Genomic DNA, 17806 nt, shown 5'->3' with positions numbered 1-17806 from the left:
TTCCTTCCACCATTATCCCATACCCTTAATATCCATTCCCATGCCTGTTCTCCGGATTTCTTTTTATATAAATTAGAGAACTCAAACAGTTCTTTTCGAGTGTAGTGCACCTCCTCGTGGGTCACACTCTCAACCTCACCTCCAGGGGCCTGCTGGGACTTTAGTCTAGTTATAGGTCTAGAAGCAAACAGGAGTGTTGGGGATGGCTTCTGAGGAGAATCAACATTATGTTGCTTGGCAGCTTCCTCAGGGGAGGCCATCACTGTTGTCTCAGGCAGTGCAGGGTTTATCTCCTCAGACAGAGGTGGAAAAGCAGATGACAGCATGGGTCAGGGAGGGTATGTTGCCACTACTGGGAATGGGGAAGTTGTTCCTTCTGGCAAAAAAGGTTCATCAGAGTTTACAAACTCATTGTCCCCAGCTTCATTAGGGTCCTCCCACATGTCCCTAGTCCAAGTTGCAGGGTCCCATTTTTTTCCAATCAATGCCCTCACTTTAATAGCAGATACCTGGCGAGGCTGTGCATGCACCTTTTGTTGCAGGTCAGTCACTAGCATATAAGATCTTGTGTCTGTTTTTCCACAATTTCGGCTCTTTCTCTACAGAAGATAAGACTCTCACTAAGGGCAATCTTAGCAGATTTGAAGCTCAGTACCTCCTTCTGAAGCCGGGAGACAGAATCCCTGAGTTCATCATTTTCTTTCATCACTTTGTCCACTGAACTTAGGGGCAACCAACCAGCTTCATTATATTCCTTGGTTCTCCACACATGGTCAAAGGTATTACGTATAGACTCACCAAACTCCTTGCCTCTCATGAGTGGTGAATCAGGAGTGTTAAATGCATTTATTTTTAATAACTCTCTAAACAATTCATCCCAAGAACTATCAGAGTTCTCCCTACTATTAGAAATACAGTCCTTAGCATTTTGGGGTCTAATCATATTAAGCAGCTAACTCCAGAAACACCAAAACCAATTAAATAATTCCATCCGGGCTGGATGCGGTGGTGGATGCCTGTAATCCCAGCACTTTGGGAAGCCAAGGTGGGCGGATCATGAGGTCAAGAGTTCGAGACCAGCTTGGCCAACATGGTGAAACCCCATCTATACTAAGAATACAAAAATCAAAAAAAAAAAAAAAAAAAAAGGCCGGGCGCGGTGGCTCAAGCCTGTAATCCCAGCACTTTGGGAGGCCGAGGCGGGCGGATCACAAGGTCAGGAGATCGAGACCACAGTGAAACCCCGTCTCTACTAAAAATACAAAAAATTAGCCGGGCGCGGTGGCGGGCGCCTGTAGTCCCAGCTACTCAGGAGGCTGAGGCAGGAGAATGGCGGGAACCCGGGAGGCGGAGCTTGCAGTGAGCCGAGATCGCGCCACTGCACTCCAGCCTGGGCAACAGCGTGAGACTCCGTCTCAAAAAAAAAAAAAAAAAAAAATTCCAGGCATGGTGGCATGTGCCTGTAATCCCAGCTACTTAGGAGGCTGAGGGAGGAGAATTGCTTGAACCTGGGAGGCAGAGGTTGCAGTGAGCCGAGATCACACCACTGCACTCCAGCCTGGGTGACAGAGAATTAAAAAAAAGAAGAAAGAATTCCATCCTTAATACTCTGTTCCTCTAGAACCATGTCTGGTACCAAAATCTGTATTAATCAGGGTTCTCTTACAGGGACAGAATTAATAGAATATATAGATCTCCTATTATTATATATAATAATTATATTATTATATTATATTTAATTATATGATTATAATTATTATATTTATTATATTATTTATAATTATTATATATAATATATATATAATTATTATATATAATTATATATAATTATTATATATAATTATATATAATTATTATAGTTGGTTATTAGATAATTATAATTATAGATTAATTATATTTAAATTTATTATAATTTATATTATATTTAAATTTATTATAATTATATTTGTTATAATTATTATATATAATAATAGGAGAGATATATATATATATGAAGGAGAGTTTATTAAGTATTAACATACATGATCACAAGGTCCCACAGTAGGCTGTCTGCAAGCTGAGGAGCAAGGAGAGCCAGTCTAAGTCCCAAAACTGAAGAACGTGGAGTCTGATGTTCAAAGGTAGGAAACATCCAGCACAGGAGAAAGATATAGGCTTGGAGGCTAGGCCTGTCTCTCTTCTTTTTACGTTTTTCTGCCCGCTTTATATTTGCTGGCAGCTGATTAGATTGTGCCCACCCGATTAAGTGTGGCTCTACCTTTCCCAGCCCACTGACTCAGATGTTAATCTCCTTTGGCAACACCCTCACAGACACACCCAGGATCAATATTGCATCCTTCAATCCAATCAAGTTGACACTCAGTATTAACCACCACAGGGATAGATATGGGGAGAAGTTTTGACTCTTCTCTATCCACCACATTGCCCAGTGTAGATCACTGCCTTCTCCATCAGCCCTACTGCAAAACCAAAATGCAGGAATACCAAGAGGCTCATAGAAAAACACGCTTAGGATGTAGAATGAAAAAAAACCCAAAAAAACAAAATTCCAAAAACAAAACATAAAAAAACAATAAATGCTGGCCCAAGCAACAAGCAGCTAAAGGTATCATTCTATCTTTCCTTCTAGGCCTCCTTTTCAGCCAGAGGTCTAGACAAATACATTCTTAGAAAGGAACAAAGCCTAGGGTAAGGTATAGGAAGGGGCATAGCCCCCCGATGAGAACAACACAAATGACGATATTCAAAGTTGGACTGCAACTCACCAGGGGTGGCACAAGCTAAGGCCTAGGCTTTGATGCCTCCCACCACTTTCTCCATTCATTACCCACCAAGGTAGCTGATACCTATGAGGGAAAATGACCTCACAGGTCAAAATAACTAGACAACTAGAAAGGCGATAAAGTGAATAACCTATTTTAGATGACAAAGTTAATAAACACAAGCAAAAGTAACGTCCCCAAAGAAATAAAAGAGGATATTGGTACTAAAGCAGACACAGTTACAACAAATCAAGTATGGGCCGGGTGAGGTGGCTCACGCCTGTAATCCCAGCACTTTGGGAGGCCAAGGTGGGTGGATCACCTGAGGTCGGGAGTTTGAGATCAGCCTGACCGACATGGAGAAACCCCGTCTCTACTAAAAATACAAAAAAAAATTAGCTGGGCATGGTGGTGCGTGCCTGCAATCCCAGCTACTCGGGAGGCTGAGGTAGGATAATCGCTTGAACCTGGGAGGTGGAGGTTGCAGTGAGCCGAGATCGTGCAATTGCACTCCAGCCTGGGCAATAAGAGCAAAACTCCATCTCCCCCCCAAAAAAAAACAACAAAAAAAGAAAAGAATCAAGTATGATTATGTATATTCAAAATATAGATGAAATAAACTAATTAGATGAGATCTACAGCAAAATGCAAATGATCCAAGATCAGGTCAAGGAACTTTTCCAAAAGACTTTGGGAAGGAATAAAAGATGAAAAATATAAAATTAAGAAAAATGATAAAATTAGCTGGTTGTGGTGGTGAGCACCTGTAATCCCAGCTACCTGGGAGGCTGAGGCAGAAGAATCGCTTGAACCTGGGAGGCAGAGGTTGCAGTGAGCCGAGATCGTGCCATTGTACTCCAGCCTGCATGACAGAGCAAGACTCTGTCTAAAAAAAAAAAAAAAAAAAAAGAAAGAAATATGGTAGATGGGCATAGAAATTACAACATTCATATAATAGGAGTTCTAACAGGAGAGAAAAAAATAAATGGAGGGAAGCCGATATTTTTAAAAAAGCGTGAACTTCCAAAGAAATGTTGATACTGAATGGCTTATGAAGTGATACATAGGGTTGATATGAAAAAATGAATACTTAGTGACATACGTATATATACACATATATATTCATTGAGACAGAGTCTCATTCTGTCCCCCAGGCTGGAGTGCAGTGGCATGATCACTGCTCACTGCAGCCTCGACCTCCTGGGCTCAATTCCAGGACTCAAGTGATCTCCTACCTCAGCCTCCCAAGTAGCTAAGACTACAGGCATAAGCCACCATGCCAAGCTAATTTTTGTATTTTTGGTAGAGTTGGGGTCTTAATATGTCGCCCAGGCTGTTTTTGAACTCCTGGATTCAAGTAATCCTCCCTCCTTGGCCTCCAAAGTGCGGGCATTACAGGCATGAGCCACTGTGCCTGGCCTCTGAACACAAGAAATTTAATGCAGAAGTACACCAGAAGCACATCATAGGCCAGAATATTGCAGATTACACGCTCTACTTAATGGAAGAAGATGAAGATGCTTACAAGAAATGGTTCTCTCAATACATAAAGAATAGCATGACTCCAGACATGATGGAGGAGATGTATAAGAAAACTCGGCCCAGCGCAGTGGCTCATGCCTGTAATCCCGGAGTTTCACTCTTGTTGTCCAGGATGGAGTGCAATGACACAATCTCAGCTCACCGCAACCTCTGCCTCCCGGGTTCAAGCTATTCTCCTGCCTCAGCCTCCCAAATAGCTGGGATTACAGGCGTCCAGCACCATGCCTAGCTAATTTTTTGGATTTTTAGTAGAGATGGGGTTTCTCCATATTGGTCAAGCTGGTCTGGAACTCCCGACCTCAGGTCATCCTCCCGCCTTGGTCTCCCAAAGTGCTGGGATTACTTACAGGTGTGAGCCACTGTGCCCGGCAAATTTTTTAAATGACAAGGTCAAGGATATGACCAAAATGGCTAGAGGTCTAAATCACTGCAGGAGAACAGATAAAAAACCGGAAGTTAAGTGTTGGAAAGGTCTACATGAATATTGAAATTGCTAGGGATTATTACAGAAGTACTGGCTAGAATGACGGTGAGCAAGAAGGAGTTAGATGCCTGTAACAGGGAGGGGAGTGAGTGGTATGTAGTTCAGGAGATTAAAAAAGAAAAATGTGCAACACTTCCATAGTCTATGTTTCAAATATTTCATTCTCCAAACATCATCTCTTTTTTTTTTTTTGAACAGACTCGCGCCCTGTCACCCAGGCTGCAGTGCAATGGCATGATCTCGGCTCACTGCAACTTCTGCCTCCTGGGTTCAAGCAATTCTCCTGCCTCAGCCTCCCGAGTAGCTGGGATTACAGGTGCCTGCCGCCACACCTGGCTAATTTTTGTATTTTTAGTAAAGATAGGGTTTCACCATATTGGCCAGGCTGCTCTCAAACTCCTGACCTCGTGATCTGCCTGCCTCGGCCTCCCAAAGTGCTGGGATTACAAGCGTGAGCCACTCCTTCTAGTACCCCAATCCAACAATTCTTTCATCTTTACAAGAACATTTACATTGATTGTATCACCTTCTTATTGTCCTTCACCGCCTCCTGTCCTCACTTCCTTTGTTACCCAGCTTAAACTCCATAGTCAATAATTTAAGTCCCTTGCATATACTCTCAACTCCAACTCGCTTGATTCTCTCTTGCTTTGCTCCTTCGCTGACCAAAGCCCAGCTGAAATCCAGTTTTCTCTGCCTACTCCACACCTGCACCCTGACTGCTGAATGAGGCTCGAGGAAAACTTTCAAATTTGCTGACTCATCTTACTTTAAGTAATCATAAACTGCAAGTGGTCCCATAATTCTGCCTGGCAAATATACTATATTTTCCTAATCTACTTACTCTGACTTTCCTAAACAATTTTTTATTTTCTCCTGTCTCCTCAAATCTCAGAGACCTTTTCTTCCATCCTGATTGTTGGCTAATGACTTAGCTCCCTATTACACTGGAAGCAATCATTACTGACTCCACACACTTCCACCATATTTCCTTAACCTGTCTGCATCTGTACCCACATATTCTTTCTCTCTTGTTACATGTGGATGAATTATCTGATTCCTATCTAATGTCAGCCCCTCCATATGTACACTAGGTCCCATCTCCTTTTTCCTAGTCAAGGACATTGCTTCAGTAATTCTCCTATCTCTCTTTTGTACCATCAGCTTTTTTCTAATATGTCTGCTTTTTTAATTGTTATTATTTTTTTGAGAAAGGGTTTCACTCTGTCGCCCAGGCTGGAGTGCAGTGGTGTGACCATGGCTCAAGGCAGCCTCCACCTCCCAGGCTTAAGTGATCCTCCCACCTCAGCCTCCCAAGTAGCTGGGACTACAGTAGTGGTGGTGCACGCCACCACACCCAGCTAATACTTTTGTGTTTTTAGTAGAGATGGGTTTTCACCATGTTGACCAGGCTGGTCTCAAACTCCTAACCTCAAGTGATCCACCTGCCTCAGCCTCCCAAAGTGCTGGGATTATAGGTGTGAGCCACCACGCCCGGCCAGTCATTTTTTTTGAAATAATTTTCAAATGGCTTCCAGAAAATCATGCTCTCCTGGTTTGTCTTCTACCTTGCTGGCCATTTCCACATCTTTTTGATGGTTCCTCCTCATCTCCTTGACCTCAAAATATTGAAGTGGACCAGAGTTTACTCCTTGGACTTCTTTTACATCCACAATCCTTTGATGGTCTCACCTAGTCTTTTTTTTTTTTTTTTTCCCCGTAGAGTCAGGGTTTTGCCATGTTGCCCAGACTGGTCTTGAACTCCTGAGCTCAGGCAATCTGCCCATCTCAGCCTCCCAAAGTGCTGGGTGTGAGTCACCACACCCAGCATCTCACCCAGTCTTATGGCTTTAAGTACCATATACATGCTGATGACGCCAAATGTATATCTCAGCTTTGACTTTGCCTCTGAGCTTTGCCCCTGAATTCTAGTCCTATATATCCAACTATCTACTTGATACCTCCACTTGGCTGAGCTCCTGATAGTCAGCACCAAGCCTATTTCTTATTCTTTGTTCCTGGTATACTTTTTGCCTTAATTTCTAGTTTGAATTTGTCTGATAGGAAATAGCTACCTGGGGCCGGGTGCGGTGGCTCAAGCCTGTAATCCCAGCACTTTGGGAGGCCGAGACGGGCGGATCACGAGGTCAGGAGATCGAGACCATCCTGGCTAACACGGTGAAACCCCGTCTCTACTAAAAAAATACAAAAAACTAGCCGGGCGAGGTGGCGGGCGCCTGTAGTCCCAGCTACTTGGGAGGCTGAGGCAGGAGAATGGCGGGAACCCGGGAGGCGGAGCTTGCAGTGAGCTGAGATCCGGCCACAGCACTCCAGCCTGGGCAACAGAGCGAGACTCCGTCTCAAAAAAAAAAAAAAAAAAAAAAAAAAAAAAAGGAAATAGCTACCTGGTTTGTTCCTGGTATGTGAGTGTGTATTCATATTAGGATGAAATATCTATTTACATCTTTTTTTTTTTTTTTTTTGAGATGGAGTCTCGCTCTGTCACTCAGGCTGGAGTGCAGTGGCACAATCTCGGCTCACTGCAACCTCCACTTCCCAGGTTCAAGTGATTCTTCTGCCTCAGCCTCCTGAGTAGCTGTGATTACAGGCACCTGCTACCATGCCTGGCAATTTTTGTATTTTTAGTAGAGAGGGGGTTTCATCATGTTGGTCAGGCTGGTCTCGAACTCCTGACTTCGTGATCCGCCCACCTTGGCCTCCCAAAGTGCTGGGATTATTTACATCTTTTTACTTACAACTTGCCCATATACTTTCATTTCAAGGGTATCTCATAGTATAGAGATAGTGTATTGCTAGACCTCAATTTTTGAATCCAGTCTGAGATCCAACCTGAGTTTCTGCTTTCTTATTGATCAACATAATTGATTAATATTTATCGTAATTTCAGTTATATTGGGACTTATTTTTGTTATTTATAAAGATTAGTAAGATTTAAAAATCTCTAAGATTTCTTAAGAAAGAAAGATGATGGCTGGGTGCAGTGGCTCATGCCTGTAATCCCAGCACTTTGGGAGGCCAAGGCAGGAGGATCACCTGAGGTCTGGAGTTTGAGGCCAGCCTGACCAACGTGGAGAAACCCCGTCTCTATTAAAAATACAAAATTAACCGGGTGTGGTTGTGCATGCCTGTAATCCCAGCTACTCGGGAGGCTGAGGCAGCAGAATCACTTGAACCCAGGAGGCAGAGGTTGTGGTGAGCCGAGATTGCACCATTGCACTCCAGCCTGGGCAACAAGAGTGAAACTCCATCTCAAAAAAAAAAAAAAAAAGAAAAGAAAAAAAGGAAAAGAAGAAGAAGGAAAATAATCAAATTACGTAATGAAATTAAGAGAACTACTACAGATACAACAGAAATAGAAAACCATAGGATGGTCAATTACAGACTAATACATTTAATAATAATAAATGAATTAGATGGTTTTTGGTAAGAAGAATAATAAGAAAAAATAAAAAATAAAAATAGATGGTTTTAGAAAATATAAAATGTCAAAATTGGGAAAATAAATTAAGTATGAACAGATAAATATCTATAAATAAATTGGTAATTAAAGACCTTATCCAAAGACAACAGCTTTAGGCATATCAGGTTTTACAGTGAGTTTTACCAAGACTTCAAAGAACAAATAATCCTTTTAACAAATAAATTGTTCTAGAAAAGAGGAAAAGCTGCTTTACTCTTTATTTCAAAATCAGATAAAGACCATATAAGAAAAGAGAATCATAAACTCAAGTTACTGGCTGGGAGCGGTGGCTCACCCCTGTTATCCCAGTACTTTGGGAGGCCCAGGCGGGTGGATCACTTGAGGCCAAAAGTTCAAGACCAGCCTGGCCAACATTGTGAAACTCCGTCTCTATGAAAAATACAAAACAAAATGAGCTGCTCAGGAGGCTGAAGCACAAAAATTGCTTGAACATGGTAGGCGGAGGTTGCAATGAGCTGAAATCACGCCACTGCACTCCAACCTGGGCGACACAGCGAGACTCTATCTAAAACAATAAATAAATAAATAAACTGAAGATACTGATGAAAATAGATTTTTTAAAAAGATGCACATAAATATCCAACTGAACTCAACACAAGGTTTTCTTCCAGGAATACAAGAATGGCTTAACATGAGAAAACTATCCAATTAACTGTATCTATGAATTAAAGGAGGAAAATCACATGATCATCCCAAGAGGTACAGAATAAAACATCTAATAAACATTTATGTTTTACAATTCTTTATAAATGGCCAACACAGTGAAATCCCATCTCTATTAAAAATACAAAAAATTAGCCAGGCATAGTGGCAGGCACCTGTAATTCTAGCTATTCAGGAGGCTGAGGCAGGAGAATCACTTGAACCTGGGAGGAGGAGGTTGCAGTGAGCCAAGATCACGCAATTGCACTCCAGTCAGGGCAACAAGAGTGAAACTCCGTCTCAAAAAAAAAAAGAGAAAAATCTTTAGAAAAACAGAAATATTACTATATATAACACAATACCTTTATCCTGAAAATTTAACTTTGTGAAATGACACAAAAAAAACCTGAAAAAAAAAAAAAAAAACAACTACAGGCCGGGCATGGTGGCTCACACCTGTAATCCCAGAACTTTGGGAGGCCGAGGCGAGTGGATCACCTGAGGTCAGGAGTTTGAGACCAGCCTGACCAATATGATGAAATCTCGTCTCTACTAAAAATACAAAAATTAGCCAGGTGTGGTGGCATGCGCCTGTAATCCCAACTACTTGGGAGGCTGAGACAGGAGAATCACTTGAACCTGGGAGGCAGAGGTTGCAATGAGCTGAGATCGCACCATTACACTCCAGCCTGGGCAACAGCGAAACTCCATCTCAAACACACACACACACACACACACACACACACACACAAAAAACTACATTCTTGGATAAGACACCTTATCTTAGTAAAGATATCGATTCTCCCCAAATTAATCTATAAATTCAAATATATTAAATATATAGAAAATGTACTTTTTTAAAAACCTTTTTTTCAGACAGACTGTCACTCTGTCACCCAGGTTGGAGTGCAGTGGTGTGATCTCGTCTCACTGCAACCTCTGCTTCCCAGGTTCAAGTGATTCTCCAGCCTTAGGCTCCTGAATAGCTGGGATTAGTGTATATTTAGTAGAGATGGGGTTTCATCATGTTGGCCAGGCCGGTCTCCAACTCCTGGCCTCAAGTGGTCAGCCCGCCTCAAACTCCCAAAGCGCTGGGGTTACAGATGTGAGCCAGAAAATGTTTTTAAATGTTAAAAATATTAGCTGGAACTTTTTCTAGCTGTGACAAACTCTTTCTAAAATGATTATGGAAAAGTAGTCAGTGAAAAGATAGTCAATTTTCAAAAAGGAGGTGAAAAGGGGGGTAAATAGGCCGGGTGTGGTGGCTCATGCATGTAATCCCAGCACTTTGGGAGGCTGAGACAGGTGGATCATGAGGTCAGGAGTTCGAGACCAGCCTGGCCAACATGGTGACTCTACTGAAAATACAAAAATTAGCCGGGCATGCTGGTGTGTGCCTGTAATCCCAGCTACTCAGGAGGCTGAGGTTGCAGTAAACAGAGATCATGCCATTGCACTCCAGCCTGGGCAATAGAGTGAGACTCTGTCTCAAAAACAACAACAGCAACAAAAATACAGGGGGGTAATAATAACAACTATTAAGACCTAACACACTATAGAAATGTGAAAAAAAACCCAGTGAGACAGACACAAGGACAAATAAACCAATGGAACAGATAGAAAGCTCTGGATAGATCCATGATACATAGAACTTCACATGAAAAAGGTGGCATCATAAAGGTGGCAAAGGCGTGTTTATGACGAAAAGTCAGATTGTTTAGAAATTATGTTTATAGACCGGGCACAGTGGCTCATGCCTGTAATCCCAGCACTTTGGGAGGCCAAGGCAGGTGGATCACCTGAGGTCAGGAGTTCAAGACCAGCCTGGCCAACATGGTGAAACCCCATCTCCACTAAAAATACGAAAATTAGCTGGGCGTGGTGGCTCACGCCTGTAATCCCAGCTACATGAGAGGCTGAGGCTGGAGGATCCGGGAGGCGGAGGTTGCAGTGAGCCAAGATTGTGCCACTGCACTCTAGCCTGGTTGATAGAGTATGATTCTGTCACAAAAAAAAGAAAAAAAAAGAAAAGGAAAAGAAATTATGTTGATAAAACTGGTTCATAATATGAAGAAAATTAAGTTAGAGCCTTACCTCACACTAAAGGTGAACTTCAGATGGATTAAAGATATAAAGAACACAGGCAGGCATGGTGGCTCACACCTGTAATCCCAGCAATTTGGGAGGCCGAGGCGGGCAGATCACGTGAGGTCAGGAATTGGAGACCAACCTGGCCAACATGATGAAACCCCGTCTGTACTAAAAATACAAAAAATTAGCAGTGGCAGGTGCCTGTAATCCTAGCTACTCAGGAGGCTGAGGCAGGAGAATCACTCGAACCCAGGAGGCGGAGGTTGCAGTGAGCTGACGTCGTGCCATTGCACTCCAGCCTGGGCAACATGAGTGAAACTCCATCTCAAAAAAAAAAAAAAAAAGATATAAAGAAACAGGGTGGGCACAGGCGTGAGCCTATAATCCCAGCACTTTGGGAGGCTGAAGGGGGAGGATCACTTGAACCCAGGAGTTTGAGACCAGTCTGGTAAATATGGTGAGACCCTATCTCCATTAAAAAGAAAAAAATTAAATAAAAAAAAACATATAAAAGAAAAAGTAAACCACAAAGCTAATGGAAGATAATGAATTCTTATCCATGGGTAAAAAAGTATAATATGTTTATGATTTAGCATGAAGAAAGGTACCAAAATACAAAATTTAAGGCTGAAAGTTAATGAATTATTTACCAGCATGGCAAATTTAAGAGGTGGGTAATACCAAATCTTAGCATGAATTTGGGAGGAGACCGACCTCTTGTGCACTGCAGAGGGAACTGTAAACTATCTTAATTGTTCTGGGAAATACTCTGGATATGCTCAGTAAAGTTAAGAGTGTGTGTGTGCGTGTGAGTGTGTGTGTGCTCTGTCACCCCAAGATCCCATCTCCTGGGTATATGTCCTAGAAAAATTGTCACGTGGCTTTCCACAGTAACACATACAAGTGTTTATCCAGCTCTCCCAAGATAGCAGGGAAGTGGAAGCAACCCAGGTGTTTTGTTTGTTTGTTTTTTGAGACAGGGTCTTGCTCTGTCTCCCAGGCTAGAGTGCAGTGGCATAATTTCGGCTCACTGCAGCCTTGACCTCCTGGTGATCCTCCCACCTCAGCCTCTTGAATAGCTGGGACTACAGGCACGCACAAGCACATTCGGCTAATTTTTAAATTTTTTTGTGGAGACAGTATTTCACCATGTTGCCCAGGCTGGTCTCAAAGTCCTGGGATCAAGTGATCCACCCACCTCGGCCTCCCAAAGTGCTGGGATTACAGGTGTGAGCCACCACATCCAGCCAGCGCAAGTGTTTTAACCACAGGAATGGGTACCTAAAATAGGTGGATGTAAACTGTGAGATAAATGTAACTACTAAAAGCAACAAACTAGATGTACATATGCAGCACAGATGTAAACACAAATGCTAAATGAAAACAGGCTGGGCGCAGTGGTTCACGCCTATAATCCCGGCACTTTGGGAGGCCGCTTGAGTCCAGGAGTTCGAGACCAGCCTGGATAATGTGGCAAGATCCTGTCTTTACAAAAAATAAAAAAATAAGCTGGACATGGTGGCGCTCGCCTGAAATCCCAGCTACTTGGCAGCCTGAGGTGAAAGGATCACTTGAGCCTGGGAAGAGGGGATTGCAGTCAGTCATGATTGTACCAATGCACTCCAGCCTGGGTGACAGAGCAAAGCCCTGTCTTAAAAAAAAAAGAAGCTGCGTATGGTGGCTCATGCCTGTAATTCCAGCACTTTGGGAGGCCAAGGCGCGTGGATCACACGAGGTCAGGAGTTTGAGACCAGCCTGGCCAACATGGTGAAACCCTGTCTCTACTAAAAATACAAACATTAGCCGGGCGTGGTGGTGGGCGCCTGTAGTCCCCAGCTACTCAGGAGGCTGAGGCAGGATAATTGCTTGAACTTGGGAGGGTGAGGTTGCAGTGAGCCGAGACCGCTCCACTACACTCCAGCCTGGGTGGGAGAGAGAGACTCCATCTCAAAAAAAAAAAAAAAGGAAAAGAAAATAAAGGATATTTAAAGCACAATATTATTTATACTTATACATATTAAATAGAAAGGCCGGGTGTGGTGACTCACGCCTGTAATCCCACCACTTTGGGAAGCCGAGGCGGGCAGATCACCTGAGATCAGGAGTTCCTGGCCAGCATGATGAAAACTCATCTCTACTAAAAACACAAAATTAGCTGGGCATGGTGGGCACGCCTATAATCCCAGCTACTTGGGAGGCTGAGGCAGGAGAATGACTTGAATTTGGGAGGGGGAGGTGGCAGTGAGCTGAGATTGCGCCACTGCGCTCCAGCCTGGGCAACAGAGTGAGACGACTCAGTTTCAAAAAAAAAAAAAAAAAGAAATATACCTTCTAGGTTCCGGTGACTCTTCCCAATCTCCTCCTAAAAACTATACAGAGCAAAAAGGACAGCAAATAAAATCCCTACAGCAAATATCGAATACAGAAAAAAAAAAAAAAAAAAAAAAACCAAACTACAATCCCCAATATACATACAAGTTGAAAAAAATACCCTGGAAACCAGCCTGAATCCCCACAAGTGTGTAGACATCACTGGAGCTGCTTGAAAGAGCAGGGAATATGGAGGGTCTTAAACATTAATGGAACCTGATAACATCAACAAGTTTCACTCCCAGAAAAAAGTGCCCAACCCTTAGTGGGAACAGCCGAGAACTGGTCTGAAACCTGGCATATCAGTACTGGCAAAAGGAGTCATAAGGCTTGGAGAATTCATACGAACAACAGTGGCAGTCTTGCGAAAGTGTGTCGTTGGGGATAAAGAGGCACTTGGGAAAATAAAATAAATGTTCCTGCTAATAAGTATCCCACTGAAAAAAACACTAGGAAAATCAGAGGAAGTTGGGCTACAAGAAAGGCATACTATGACAACAGGAGAGGGAGCTCTTGAGTTAAAAAAAAAAAAAAAAAAAAAAACAACTAACCAGGAAATACCCTCAAAACACATTCTCTTCAAAAGATCCATCTGTTAAAAGCTGTTCCAGGCCAGGTGCGGTAGCTCAAGCCTGTAATCCCAGCACTTTGGGAGGCAGAGGCTGGGAGGATCACCTGAGGATGGGAATTCGAAACCAGCCTGACCAACATGGAGAAAACCCATCTCTACTAAAAATACAAAATTAGCTGGGTGTGATGGCACATGCCTGTAATCCCAGCTACTCTGGAGGCTGAGGCAGGAGAATCCCTTGAACCCGGGAGGCGGAGGTTGCAGTGAGTCAAGATCGCGCCATTGCACTCCAGCCTGGGCAACAAGAGTGAAACTCTGTCTCAAAAAAAAGAAAAAAAAAAAAAAGCTGGTCCAGAAAAATCCAACATATTCAAATATGAGACCGGGCATTGTGGCATAGACCTGTAATCCTAGCACTTTGGGAGGCCCAGGCAGGAGGATCACTTTGGGAGGCCCAGGTGGGAGGATCACTTGAGGCCAGGAGTTTCAGACCAGTCTGGCCAACATGGTGAAACTTTGTCTCCACTAAAAATACAAAATTAGCCAAGAGTGGTGGTGGGTGCCTGTAATCCCAGCTACTTGGGAGGCTGAGGCAGGAGAATCGCCTGAACCCAAGAGATGGAGGTTGCAGTGAGCCAAGATCGCCACCACTGCACTCCAGCCTGGGCGACAGAACAAGACTGTCTCACAAATAAATAAATAATAAATAAACTCAAACATTAATAATAATCACAACCAAAATTCAGTATCCTGGCCGGGTGTGGTGGCTCATGCCTCTAATCCCAGCGCTTTGGGAGGCCGAGGCCAGTGGATCACCTGAGGTCAGGAGTTCAAGACCAGCCTGGCCAACATGTTGAAACTCCATCTCTACAAAAAAATACAAAGAAATCATCCTGGTGTGGCAGTGCACACCTGTAATCCCAGCTACTCAGGAGGCTGAGGCAGGAGAATCTCTTGAACCTGGGAGGCGGAGGTTGCAGTGAGCCGAGATTGTGCCACTGCACTCCAGCCTGAGTGACAGAGCAAGACTCTGTCTCAAAAAAACAAACAAGCAAGACAAACAAACAAAAAAATTCAGTATCCATACAAAGTTACTATAAGAACAAAACCCCACAGAAACAAGAATCACAAGTTATGACAGATGAAACTATACCATAAAAAAATACTATCCCAAAGCAGAATCCAAAACTAAACTACAGGGTACATAAGTGTAGTGGATGCTATGGTATGTTCCTTAAATACCCACTTCAGGACTGGAGCACTCATACTTCAAGTTGCTGGTAATGGTGGCTAAATCCTTGTCTGTGACTCCAAGAGAATCCCTTCACCCAAGGCAACACCATCTCACGAAGATCCACCTGCATGTAGTGACAGGTCCATGCCAAGATATAGAAGCCCTTGCCTCAGGGTGAAACAACTCTGAAGGGCGATTCTGACTTGAAAGCTCCCCATGGATTGGCTGAGACCTTTGTTGCAACTGCGTCATGGTCAGTAGAGTGCTGGAACTGGCTCCTACTGGCCTGTGAGAGCCAATTGTTACAGTTTTAGGAATTTTGCAAGCAGGTTGTTAAACACAGCCACTATTAAAACTTCAATTACATATATTTAAAACTAAATAATATTAAAAACCAAGGTAATAAACACTCAATATGCATTACCTTCTGATTATTTTACTACATGTACTATTATCTATTCTTTAGAGATTATCTATAATATATCTGAATGGGTGCTACTATGCATTTTAATTTTATTTATTTATTTATTTATTCTTGCTTCGTTGCCCAGGATGGAGTGCAGTGGCACAATCATGGCTCACTGCAATCCCCTCCGCCCAGGCTCAAGCGATCCTCCCACCTCAGGCTCCCGAGTAGCTGGGACTACAGGCAGGCACTACCATGCCCAGCTAATTATTTTATTTTATTTTTAAAATTTTATTTATTTTTTGAGATGGAGTTCTCACTCTGATGCCCAGGCTGGAGTGCAGTGGCGCAATCTAGGCTCACTGCAACCTCTGCCTCCCAGGTTCAAGTGATCCTCCTGTCTCAGCCTCCCAAGTAGCTGGGATTACAGACGTGCACCATCATGCCCAGCTAATGTTTGTATTTTTAGTAGAGACAGGGTTTCACCGTGTTGGCCAGGCTGTTCTCAAACTCCTGACCTCAAGTGATCTGCCTGCCTTGGCCTCCCAAAGTGCTGGGATTACAGGCATGAGCCACCGTGCCAGGCCAAATTTTTTGATTTTTTGTAGAGAGAGAGGGTCTCGCCATGTTGCTCAGGCTGGTCTGAAACTCCTGAGCTCAACTGATCCACCTGCCTTGGCCTCCCAAAGTGCTGGGATTAGCTACTATGCATTTCTTTCCAGCTCCATGTTCAGTAACATCATGTTGCCAACTTTCAGTTAGCCATGATAGAAATATTTACACACTGACTGGGCGAGGTGGCTCACGCCTGTAATCCCAGCCCTTTGGGAGGCCGAGGTGTGTGGAGGTCCTGAGGTCAGGAGTTCGAGATCAGCCTGGCCAACATGGTAAAACCCTGTCTCTACTAAAAATACAAAAAAATTAGCTGGGCGTGGTGGCAGGCGCCTGTATGGAGGCAGAGGCAGGAGAATCACTTGAACCCAGGGGGCAGAGGTTGCAGTGAGCCAAGATCGTGCCACTTCACTCTAGCCTGGGCAAAAGAGTGAAATGCTATCTCAAAAAAAAAAAAAAAAAAAAGACAGACATATTTACACACTGGAAATTGTCAGATGTTACAAATCGAAGCTTTCCTCTCCTAAGAGCCAGTTGTTAACTATTTACTAGCACAGCACTGATTATGGTTCAGCTGTTCCTCTTGTCCAATCCTCCTTCTTTCACTTTGTCACAACTGTCGATTCCAAGGGTACTCACCAATATTCATGTGTACACGTCTCTGTCTTAGAGTCTGCGTCTCAGAGAATGTGACCTTTATAAAAAGAATAGTAAGGGCCAAATATATAATTTGAGATATAGAGTTTGGGAATAAGAAAGGCCAAGAAAAATTAGAGAGATTAAAAAGATTTAAAACAAAGTAAAATGATCAAACCAGATCCAACATACATATTTCTGGATGCCATGAAGAAGAAAACAAAAGTAATGGAATCGAATTAATATTTACAACTATAATTCAATTAACACTTTGGGTGGAGGTGGGAGAAGACATGAATCTACATATTGGAAGAGCAAACCATGTACCAAATTAAATAAACCCAAATCGGTTAACTTTAAGATATATCCTATAAAATTATTATTCTTTAGTCCTTTATTTTTTTTAAGACAGGGTCTTGCTCTGTTGCCCAGGTTACAGTGCAGTGGCACAATCACAGCTCACTGCCGCCTCAACCTTCCAGGCTGAAGCAATTCTCCTACCTCAGCCTCCTAAGTAGCTGGGACTACAGGTGCATGCCACCACGCCTGGCTAATTTTTTTTTTTTGAGATGGAGTCTTGCTCTGTCACCCAGGCTGGAGTGCAGTGGTGCAATCTCGCCTCACTTCAACTTCCGCCTCCTGGTTCAAGCAATTCTCTGCTTCAGCCTCCCGAGTAGGTGGGATTACAGGCACCTGCCACCACACCTGACTAATTTTTGTATTTTTAGGAGAGATGGGGTTTCACCATTATTGGCCAGGCTGGTCTTGAACTCCTGACCTCAAGTGATCCACCCACCTCAGCCTCCCAAAGTGCTGGGATTACAGGCACGAGCCACTGCACCCAGCCTGGCTAATTTTTTTTTTTTTTTTTTAAGTCAGGGTCTCACTCTGTTGCTCAGGCTGGAGTGCAGTGGTTGATCATAGCTCACTGCAACCTCAAACTCCTGGGCTCAA

The 17806-nt window shown here is 43.3% G+C and overlaps 1 long non-coding RNA gene across 1 annotated transcript; it reads right to left on the bottom strand.

Moving 5' to 3' along the window:
• Positions 1–2379: 2379 nt before the first annotated feature.
• On the bottom strand, positions 2380–17485 carry LOC126931030 (uncharacterized). Its single transcript, XR_007717768.1, has 3 exons — positions 16856–17485; positions 15211–15484; positions 2380–4731 (listed from the first exon to the last, which is right to left on the bottom strand). It is a non-coding gene; the product is annotated as an uncharacterized LOC126931030 (long non-coding RNA).
• Between the last annotated feature and the right edge of the window lie 321 nt (positions 17486–17806).

Source organism: Macaca thibetana, chromosome 11 (genome assembly GCF_024542745.1).
Source record: "Macaca thibetana thibetana isolate TM-01 chromosome 11, ASM2454274v1, whole genome shotgun sequence".
NCBI lineage: Eukaryota > Metazoa > Chordata > Mammalia > Primates > Cercopithecidae > Macaca > Macaca thibetana.
The sequence above is the reverse complement of the archived record's forward strand: the minus strand, read 5'-3'. Positions and strand labels throughout refer to the sequence as shown.